Source organism: Octopus bimaculoides, chromosome 14, assembly GCF_046866305.1.
Source record: "Octopus bimaculoides isolate indiv1 chromosome 14, ASM4686630v1, whole genome shotgun sequence".
Classification (NCBI taxonomy): Eukaryota; Metazoa; Mollusca; class Cephalopoda; order Octopoda; family Octopodidae; genus Octopus; species Octopus bimaculoides.
Window position 1 is genome coordinate 50,703,831 of NC_142941.1, and position 12,500 is coordinate 50,716,330.

Consider the following 12,500-nt stretch of genomic DNA (forward strand, 5'->3'; position numbering starts at 1 on the left):
CTTCTCACGAAAGAAGGTGACACTGTACAAATACACATACCAAAAGCAATTATTGAAAATACAAACAAGAAGCACATATCATACAGACTTATCAACAAGAAAACGAAGCGACCGGAGAGTTTCTCCACCCAAAAAATTGAGATTTGTCTCAAACCGATATGGCCCTTTCAAAGTCATGTTACTTGGGGACGAAAATTTGCCACGGTCCTAGTACGCTTTAAGAGCGAACAGTTAGCGAAGGAATTTTCAACACTCTCTCTCCACACAGATGACTTGGTGATGATACCGAGTTATCTTGGACAGAGAGTGACGAAGGTGACAGTAAAGAATGTCCCTTCACAAGTGGAAACCCAGTGGATAGTAGGTTCTATATGCCTCGAAATGGAGGAGGCAAATATATTAGAAATTGCTACTGCAGAGGAGAAAAACTGGGAAGGGGGAAAAAAAGTCGAAGTCCTTCTCCATATCACTGAAGAGGAGTGCCAAAAGATCCCCACACACATCCAACTGGCAAAGGACCACAAGTTATATGTAGTGGTGGAAGGAAGGCGGCCACGTTGTTATGTATGCGGCAGCGAGGCACACCTCAAGGACAGTTGCCCAACCGCCGCCAACCAAAAAAAGCAACAAGGGCAACCACCAAAACCCGGAAAAAAACCCTACTACCAACACCACCATCAACAATCAAAACAAGAGAAACACAAACAACACTGGCAACTGAGAAGACAACAGCATCTGCAAAAACAACAAGTGAGGAAGCAGGGGAAAAGAAAGAAAATTCCAAGACTGTTTCCCCCTCCCCCACATCACACACACCTCACACAAATAACAAGCCATCAGCACCAACAAAAACAGCAACACAACCACTCACACAAGCACACACAGACGCTCACAATTTGCCCCTACCCCCTTCCGATTCCTCAGAACCTTCGTCGGAAGATGAAAGTAATGAGGAATGGCAAATAGCCCAGAAAGGAAGGAGGAAGAGGAGCAAGAAAAGAAAAGCAAACACAAACAAAGCAGGGAGATACACAACTCCCGAAAACACTCCAGACACCAACACAAGCACACACAACTACAACACAAGCAACAAAACCCCAAAAGCAAGTACACACACAATGCTCACTGCCATCAACACAAAAAACTCAGAGTTGATGGAATACATCAACACAAAAACAAACATAACAAACGAAGACATAAAAACCAGCAACCACCCATACACAACACCGCCAGAACACATCAAAATACTACACATAACACCAACCCTGCACCACACACTAAAATCTATTTTTCCAAAGGCAGTTGGCAAATGCCAAAAATACCTGGCGAAAAAACTATATAGTGATCTCCTCGAAGAAAACCCGAAGGAGGAGACACAAAAACTCTCAAACGGTAAGTGACTCTCTTTATAAAACTTTAACACTCAAATCAAAATGATGCTCAAGATTGGTTGTGTAAATGCGCGTGGCTTGGGGTCCCCTTGGAAACAAGGGTACCTCCTAAATGACATAAAGTCACATAAACTAGAAATCATAGCCATAAGCGAGACCAGACTCCATGATACGCGGGCCCTATCGTCCATGTTTGGCAGACAGTTTAACATTTATTTTTCTCCCTGTCTGCCGAGAATGGGCGGTAGTGGCACGGCGGTACTCTTTCGCAAGAGTCTGGATCTCGAAGTAAAGACAGTATTCATAGACCCGGAGGGTAGATTGGTTGTTCTGGATGTCGATGGCAGCGATGGGTGTGCTTTTCGACTCATATCAGTATACGCACCACCTTTAACAGGTAGGCCGGATTTCTTTCGACGTCTAGAAGTATTCCTAGGAACGTCTCGTCCTTTACTTTTAGTGGGGGATTGGAATGCTACCTTGGACACGCATCTAGACTATGTTGGCAGAGATAGGAATAGACGGGGATGCAAATGCCTCAAAGACCTGCTCAGACGCTTTCAACTGTCTGACAGGTACCGACTCGATTACCCGAATGCGCCAATGTGGACATGGACAAACCGCATCGGGTCGTCGAGATCGTATCTAGATAGAATACTGTGTAGGAGAGTAGATAGAGATAGCATAGGGTGTCCACAATTTCACATAGTCAGCTACACGGATCACAAACTTGTGACGTGTACGCTAGACTTAGATAAGACACATAGGCAGGGCTCCGGTTACTGGAAACTAAACGCGTCTTTCCCGTCGAGACCAGTTTTCAGAGACCGGATTAGCACGTTAGTAAAGAGGGCTTTGACAGGAGCCATCATCAATAACAAATGGTGGTTTGCCCTCAAGAGAGCAATAAAAGCAGAAGCGGTTAGGTATAGCAAAGCACTAGCCATAGACAGAAACAGAGTAGAGGGTGAACTAGTTAAGAAGCTAGAAGAGGCAATTAGAAGTGGCATCGCATCCGACGTTTTGGCGGCGAGGTTGGCCCTTGACCAACACTTCAACGCCAAACACGAAGGGTGCGTTGTCAGGGCTAGGATGCGTGCTCTAAGAAACGAAGGTGTTGGAGCCGCACGAGAGGCCCGGGTGGCGGAGGCGCAACAGGGCAACAAAGCCACCATTCGGTCTCTGGTGGACGAACAGGGGCGCGAACTGCTCGAGCCAAGCAAAATGTGTGAGGCCTTTCAGCGGCACTTTGCTCGACTGTTTGGGACGAATGGCGAGCGAGAACGCAGGGTGGACTTCAGTGCCTACCTGCACAGCCTGCCACGACTCTCGGCAAGAGAGGCGGAGTGCTGCGAAGGTGCCATCACGGCGGCGGAAGTGAGGGACGCGATGGCGGGATGCTCGAGGGACAAATCTCCGGGTTTGGATGGTCTGCCCTACGAGCTTTACAACTGTAAGCCAGACTTGTTTGGAGACGTCTTGGTGGCGGTGTACTGCAACTGGCAGCAAAACGGGAGCATTCCCGGTTTTGTGAGTCGAGGAGCCGTAACGCTGCTGAAGAAAGATCCAAACAAGGGGGACGTCATAGATAACTTTAGGCCCATCACTCTGCTCAATGCAGACTTGAAAATTTTGGCCAAGGTGTTAGCCAAGCGGTTGGCGCTTGTCATCGAGAAACTGATCGGCAAGGCGCAAACGTGCGCGGTGCCGGGCAGGAGCATCCATGACAACCTCCATCTGATGCGCTACATCATAGAGAGGGTAGTTAAGGAACCTGGCATGGGTGGGGCCCTGATCAATTTAGATCAATCGAAAGCTTTCGATAGGGTAGACCATCAATACTTGGAGGCTGTCCTCATAGCAGCCGGCTTCGGTCCCATTTTCCGCGGCTGGATGGCTGCCTTGTACAGAGGCATCCGTTCGGTAGTTCGCGTCAATGGGCATCTATCAAGACCCTTCGACATTGCACGTTCGGTCCGTCAGGGATGCCCCCTCTCGTCGCTTCTGTACGTGTTGACTCTCGAGCCACTACTGCGGAAGCTGGCGACGCTGAGGGGCATCCCGCGAGAGTTGGGATGCGGGACGAGCGTGTCGGCATACGCGGACGACGTCACCGTCATAGTGTCTAGCCAAAAGCACATCGAGCTTGTCGGCGAGACACTGAGAGACTACGAAGCGGTAACGGGAGCGAAAATCAACCGGGATAAGTCAGTGGGCTTGCGGCTCGGCACCTGGAGAAGCAACCCCATGCCGTCAAGTAGCGCCTCCGTCGTGGGACGTTGGACTGACGGTCCGGTTGAGATGCTCGGGGTCTGGTTTGGTCCAGACCTCCAAACGGAGAAGAACTGGGACGAGATAACGAGAAGGGTGGCCACTCTAGCCCGGCAATGGGCCGAGAGGAAGCTTTCCCTGAAAGGTCGGGCGGAGGTGGCGAACACGTACATCGCGTCCGTCATCTACTACCGCCTGACCGTCGTTCCTTGTCCCGACCCTACCATCACCAAACTGGAGCGCATCCTCTTCCGCTTCTTGTGGAAAGGAAGCGTTCCGATGGTTAGGCGATCCGTTTGCTGCCAACACCCGTTAAAAGGAGGACTGGGCATGCCGTGGTTGATGATGCGCAGACACGCGCTGAGACTGCGACATCTCCGGCTCTACGTAGACAGCGGTGAACAGGTGTGGTCACCGTTTGTGCGGCGCGCTTTCCCGCAGCTCGTCTCCATGACCGAACTGCAGTCATGGATCAAGAAGAGGCCGAGGAAGGGCGAATGGCACCGCGAGTGTCGCGCTGCTCTTCGGCAACTCCAACAACCCGGGTCAACCTTGAGCGACTGCATCACAACTAACGCATTCTATAGTGGATTAGTGGAGGGAAGGTACGACGACGATCTCGGGGCGAACCTGGGCGTCGACGAGGAATACCTGACCCGCCTGTTTAAGACGACCTTCGGGCCGGGACCTATGGACAACTTCCAGAGATCCCTGGCCTGGCAGTGCTATCGAGAAGCACTACCCGTTCGGGATAAGCTCTACAGGCATGGCTCGAGAAACACGGGGCCGACCTGTCCGAGATGCCGGCAGAGCGACGAAACCGTTCTGCACGCACTCGTACAGTGTCCCACCATTTCCGAGCTGTGGGCTTACGTCGAACAACTGCTATCGCGTGTGGGACGAGTCGGTCTATCAGCCGAGTCTATCGTGAATATTGTCGCGCCTCCTTCCTTTAAACGGGAAGGAAGAGCTATTTTCATCGTACTTGTGGCTATGGCGAAAGAATGTGTATGGTGGACGCGTCTGAAAGGTCTAGAGACAAAGACTTTCCTCTCTGGGCAATCTCTCATCAACTTCTTCAAGTATCACCTGAAGAGGAAGTTGAGAGTAGAAAGGGAAGTCTTGTCTAGTGAATGCTTCAAAAAAAGATGGGTGAATGTAGCAAGGATGGCACGTGTGAACGACGGAGCCATCTTGAGCATAACCCTATGAACAAGAAAAAAAAATAAAACAAAAAGGCAAAAGAGAGTCACTTACTGTTATAGTTTCTTCAATGAGAATATTGACCAAGGTTACCGTGGTCTTTTCCGTGGGCTTTTCCTTCCACGGCTAAACCTAAACTGTCCTCCCCTCTTTTTACACGAGAACATTACTGTGTGATACACGATCCCTATTGATCGGCCTTTCCTTTTCTTTTTTTTTCGATCCCTTTTGATCGAACTGCCCCTTTTTCCCTTCCTACGATCCCTTTTGATCGACACCACCATTTTTTTTTTTTTTTTTTTTTTTTTTTTTTTTTCCTTCCTTCCCCCTCCCAAAAAGAAAAGCTCTACATTGTATTTGTCCCATCTTCGTTGAGCCCTGTGTGGCTAATAAAAGAAATGTATCTACCCGTCGTTCTCTCTACGTATCTCTGTATGTGAGTACGTATATATAATATTCATTACGTACACGCAGTGTCACACGTGCATACCAGCCTGAATCTATATGCATATAATGTGTGTGTATACAAATACAAACACACACACACACACACACACACACACACACACACACACACACACACACACACACACACACACACATTCACACACTCACACACACACACCTATACATATTCATATATAAATACGTATACACATACACCTATATATATATGCATACGTACATATATTTATACATACATGCATGCATGCAGATATTCATATATGCAAAAACATGTTGTGTATAACGTAAATATTTTGACGCAAAAGCAATCTATTAGATGCATATTAAGATATTTGCTTTGATATTTATTTTTAATATTTATTTCAATGAGTATTTCTTGATTTCTTTTTCTGTATCCGCTTGTTTACATAATTTACGCTGCAAATAGATAAGTCAATATGAAATTTTTTCGGCCCTCTGATAAACCTTTTTACTGCGTATATCTCGATAAGGTATTTTCCGAACCATTTATCCATCTATCTATTTATCAATGTATTTATCTGTCTATCTGTTTGTCTGTCTATCTGTCTCTGTTTGTCTTTTTCTCTATCTCATTGTCTATTTATACATCAATGTATCTATGGCACTGTTCAATCATCTGTCTCTCCCTCGCTCTATCTATCTATTTAGCTATCTATCTATCTATCTATCTATCTATCTATCTATCTATCTATCTATCTATCTATCTATCTATCTATCTGTCTATCTATCTATCTATCTATCTATCTATCTATCTATCTATCTATCTATCGTCTCTCTCTCCCTCTCTCTCTATCTCTCGCTGTGCCTGTCTGCTTGCCTGTTAATCTATCTATCTATCTATCTATCTATCTATCTATCTATCTATCTATCTATCTATCTATCTATCTATCTATCTATCTATCAGTTTGTGCCTGTGTATATGTATATAAATGACTTTCCGCCACTCAAACGAATACATAGATTGGGGGAAGCATTCTGCCAGTGAATGAGTCGACGGCCTCTTGCTTCCAGTCTTTCAGATAACATCCAACGTGTCAACACTCTCAAGAAAGAACATTAAAAAAATGCGAAACGCGTTTTCGGAGAATTGATGGAAATCGCAGGTCAATGATGGCCTTAGAACAACAAGTTCGCAAAACTATTCCAAGTATTTCACATAGTTTTCTCTTATCAGAATTAAAACACGTCGCTTCATTTTCTCCAATAAATTTGTAAAATTAAATAGAAAAACATTCATTAGGCCTATTTATTTTTTTAAAATTCGTTTATTTTAAATTTTGAGCTGGTTACGTTGTTACTCTATTTATTTTTATTATATGTTTTATTTAATTTGATTTTATTGTTATTTTTAAAAATATTATTTTGTTTCCAAGTAGGGCTTAAATGACAAATTCGAAATGTCAGGCACTCGCGCTTCAAGGTAGAGATCAAAAGAGTTTCTCGACAGACGCACAAATAAACTAACACAAACAACAAATCGTTTTTTTTCTCTAAATCTAATAATAATAATAACAATCAAATCATATGTAACATATGTGAAGGCGACAGACGACAAAACATACTACTACTACTACTACTACTACTACTACTACTATTACTGATGCTGCTGCTGTTTCAACTACTTCTACTACTACTACAAATAATGATAATGATAACAACAATAATAATAATGATGATAACAACAACAATAACCATAATGATATGATAATAACAATAACAGTAACAACAACGACAACGGAAAAAGCACCGAAAATATTTGAAAAATTGAACATAAAATCTAGACATTGATGTCATAAAATTAATAGATTGCTTGGAGTTATCTGATGATGATAATAATAATAATAATAATAATAATAATAATAATAATAATAATAATAATAATTAATAATAATAATAATAATAATAATAATAATAATAATAATAATTAATAATAATAATAATAATAATAATAATAATAATAATAATAATTAATAATAATAATAGTAATGATAATAATAATAATAATAATAATAATAATAATAATAATAATAATAATAATAATAATAATAGTAATAATAATTAGGCTCGCTCTGTCGGTAGTGCAGCAAATCCAGAAAATCTATCGTGTCATTTCGAATACTATTGTATATCATTGATTATTTATGCAGATGGTTTACTTTTTCTCTCAACGCTAGGTTTGATATGTAAGACGGTGGTGGCGATGGGTCCGGCGGGGGTGGAGGGGGGAGTCGATTTCGGTTCTTTGTCACACTGAAAGTTTTTAGAAACGTACTGGAAGTACAAAGATGTCGTCGTTGATTGCGATGAGAATGATGACGATGATGATGACAACGATGACGACGATGGTGATGACGACCAGAATCTTGATCAGGGTCACGATTATGAAGCAATAGTAGTAGTAGTCGTAGTAGTAGTAGAAGTAGTAGTAGTAGTAGTAGTAGTAGTAGTAGTAGTAGTAGTAGTAGAAGAAGAAGAAGAAGAAGAAGAAGAAGAAAAGCTCTATCCCTCTTTATCTCCTCCATTTCTCTTCGTTATTTCCTTGATAAACCGTACCCTTTTTCTCCGCCCTCGCATTCCTCATAGAGCAATAATTTTCAGCTTCTGCTTCTAGTAAACCCGAATGTAAGTTTTTCACGAAGGACCAGTAGCAGATGGGTCACGATACCTGTAAGAACCACTGTTGCCTTGAGATCTTTTTCAAAAATTATTGTTTAGATTTCATGTATTTGTCGTACATTGTGTTACTCATGGATTTTAGACAATCTTTTGTGTCAAGATATTAAGTCAACGTGATCCTCACGCCTCATCGAGTGTCCTTAGCGATGGGTTGATCAACTTTAAGGGAAATTCGTTCTTGGAAGATATCTTTATAATAAGCCCCACCATAAAAACAGGAAAATTAAATGGTAATCTAAAATTTGAGACAAACATCGATAATGAAAGTAAATTCGAGTTATCCAACGTCATTCGTACACACACACACACACACACACGCACACACACACACACACACACACACACACACACACACACACACACACACACACACACACACACACACACACACATATATATATATATATATATATATATATATATACAGAAATAATTTATTCTTAAACGCATGATAATAAAATAGCATGAACAAGATAAACTATCCGTATGTTGCAGAAAAAAAAATCGTTACTGGTCAATCATGAGTTTAAGATAATAGCAACGATATGTGTATATATGTACGATAAATTCATTAACAATAATTAACAAGAACTTTATCAGTGACTTTAGTGCTTCAGTTAACTATAACTAAGCCAACATTAGAAAGATAATGGCTTCCCTAGCCGAAACTTCGAAGTCACACTGAATACTAATCTTGTTAAAGAATAATAAACTTGTACTCTACCAAATGTATTGAATGATCTTTCAATTTAATTGTAAAATTGTTTTTATTTTAACATAAGTCCAACAAACAGTATTACAGATATTTATACATATATACTTATGTATATACATACATACATATATATATATATATATATATATATATGTGTGTGTGTGTGTGAATGGTATATATGGAGTATAGTTATGCAAAGCTAATTATTTAGAATGCATTCAGGAAATTTTAAAAAGTTCTATAAATGTCATTATAGAAGGAAATTAAAGGGACCCAAAACGGGGTAGAGTTATAACAGGTTTAGCATTTCCTTTGTTAAAAATGTATGGAATATTTGAATATATATAGCCATTGAAGAGTTCTACATCAAACAGAAATACATTCTACTTATAGAAATGAAGAGCTATGAGAATGAAGTTTTCCAATGAAAATATCGTAGGATATAACATAATTTACTTGTAAGATTTCTGCGAGGAGAGATAGTCTTGCAACCCAGTAGTGAATCAGATGAAGTCGACCAAATTCTACATAGATATATAGATGAAACACGCACACACACACGCACACACACATATACATAGATTTAAATATACGTATGTACATATATATGCAAATATATACACACACACACACCCACATACACACACTCACACTCGCACACACACACACACACACACACACATATATATATATATATATATATATGTATAACATACATATATACATATATACACTTATGAAATATATGTATATATAGACATACATTCATATATATATATATACATACATATACATGCATACTCGCACACACACAGATAGATAGATAGATAGATAGATAGATAGATAGATAGATAGATAGATAGATAAGGACACCTCGCAGTCACGAATGCTCATGGGATTGCACCTAGAATGTCCCTCTCCAGCAAGCTTGTTCATGGAAGACAATCTGTCACTAATACTTACCAGCCTCCCCACTGATATTATCGAAGGGAAATGAAAAGTGCGATACAACTTGACGCCAGTGATGTTGCAACACATTTCTACAGCTGAGTCAACTGGAGCAACGTGAAAAAAGTACCTTGCTCAAGAACATATCACACAACCTGGTCCAGGAATCAATCTCAGAATCTCATGTCTATTAGCCCGAAATAAGCTATAGAGGTTTGGTGCGAATGAAATACTGTCGTATTTGCATTTTTGACATGATAATTTTGAGAGTAAAATAATCATTCCATTTTACATTCTAATATTTTTTTTCTCTTTGTTCTGTTATACTGTTTTAATGCCGTATTATCTAACCTACTCACCGGTTCGATTTCCCCTCATTTATTATTATTATTTTTCTTCTAAAATTTTTGTTTCTTTTGCAACATTGTCAATGGATTTTTCTTTTTTCTTTGTAAATTATTTAATACCGTAGTGCTTAAATTTGTATCGATTTTACATTTTTAAGATGTAAGTATATCGCTGAAATCTCACGTAGATTAAGAGCAGGTTGGACTGCCTATTCCTGGATTAAGACTGTTGTGAAAGCACAGCTGGATAAACTTTGAGTACCATTCTCTTCAATGGCCCCGACCTATCTTCAATCCTGTGTGCAAAAAAAGGTGTGAGATTCCTGCAAAAAAAGTAAGAAAAGTGATGAGCAACAACATAGACAACCGTAGAAAGATGCATACATGGAATATAATTCTAAGAGAAGATCCGAAATAAGGGAATTCGAAAACGGAGTTGGCTGAACACACGGAAAAGCTCCAAGGGTATGGGAAGATGAGGTAGTCATAGAATTCATGGCAAATGGAAGACAAGTGCATAATCAGGGGAACAATGAAAGCATACTGTAACTGGGTGTATTAGGACATCTCATAGTCTGGTCGATAAAAGCAGTAAAGATAATATTATATATATATATGTGTGTGTGTCTACATACATTCACACATACACGCACACAGACACTCTCTCACACACATTCACACACACACACGCATGCATATTTATACATACATACACATAAATGTATATATATCTATATATATATATATATCTATATATATATATATATATATATATATATATATATATATATATATATATATATATCGATCCGTCTGCCTATCTCTTTGTGTATTTGTATGTATGTGTGTTTTTTCTCTGTATTTTGTATATGTATATGAAAGAAAATAGTAAAAGTTACATTTTTTTCATATATATAAATATATGTTTGTGTGTGAGTGTGTGCTTACACATATATATATGTGTGTATATGCATGTATACACACGTGTATAAATATGTTAAATATGTGTGTGTGTATATAAACACAAACAGATAGATAGATGTTTATACGACGTATGTATCTGCATGAATTGCTTACATGAAATTCGTGGCTTTGTACTTGTGTTGGCTTAAAGTAATAAACTGATGGAGAGATATCATTTTTTTGAAAGAAAATAAAATTGATTTACAAATGTTTGATGATATTTCTTTCACGATATCTATTTGGAAAAGCTTTCTCCGGAAATAAAAACAATTTCTTTTGCTCTCAATCGTCGAAATTATAGTTTAATCATAAATTCGAAGTAGATTGTGTTATTACATACGTCGTTTAAAATTATATTTCAATTGTACGAATGTATCAGATTGATTTCTGTTTCGGTGAAATAGCAGATAGGATATATAAAATGTTTTCCTATGTCCTTCTTTGAAATTAACTCATTCGCTCTCAACAATAATTTTTACTGCTATTAGATGTCAATAATTGACAAATGTTTGATGCCAGAGCAGATATAAACACATCGTTTTTTTTTATTTATTTATTTCCTCTTTTTGTGTATTTTCATATCTAAAATACATTTTTTGAGAGCAGAATTCTATAATCGATTCATAATTACTCCAATCATCTCTTTACCCCCCCCCCCCCCGACAAGAATCGAACCTTTCACCTCACTCTCAAATGTCCTACAGAGGCGTTAATTTCTTCTATTTCATTGTCGTCTGCTTCTCTTCCATTAACATATATGGCTGAATTCTTAGAGCGTGGGAAAAAGTTTCCGCAATATTCTTACGTCCTCTGAGTTCGAATTCTGTCGGGTTCAACTTTGATTTCATTTTTCCGCAGTCGATAAATAAAATACCAGTTACCTATTGGAGTCGATGTAATTGAGTTTCTACTTCTCATTAAAAAGACGTAGTTAAGAATATAATAAGTAAACAAGCAAAAAGATACTACACCTTTTAATCTTTAATTTTAATTCCGGTTTTAATTTCAAACGTTTCTTTTTCATTTCTTATATTTCTTTTAATTATTTGCAATTCCCATTTCTGGACAGCATCTACTTTATTCTGTTTTTATGTTTACTCGCTTTGCATAAAGAGTTTTCGATTCAACTACGGTTCATATATATTTCTCCACCACGGTCAACCCCCACCGGCAGCCAACAATATATCGTTATTTTATTGACATTAGATACCCAATGCTTATTTGTTGAAGTGTATCCATTAAGAACTATATTATATTATGTATACTCACTTCATATCATTAGCCCTTATTATCGCAACTGGCTGATAACTGGACACGTGGAACTCTGAGGAACTGCTTTATGAGGTTTGTTCCGGCTATAATAAAACAGTGTATTGCTCTGCCTTTGGTATTCGAGTACTACTTTTTCCACCGTGTTTTCCACCGACGTCATTACTTGTGTGTGTGTAAATACGTGACTGTGCCTGTGTATGTGAACGTCTCTGTGTGTGTGAACATACA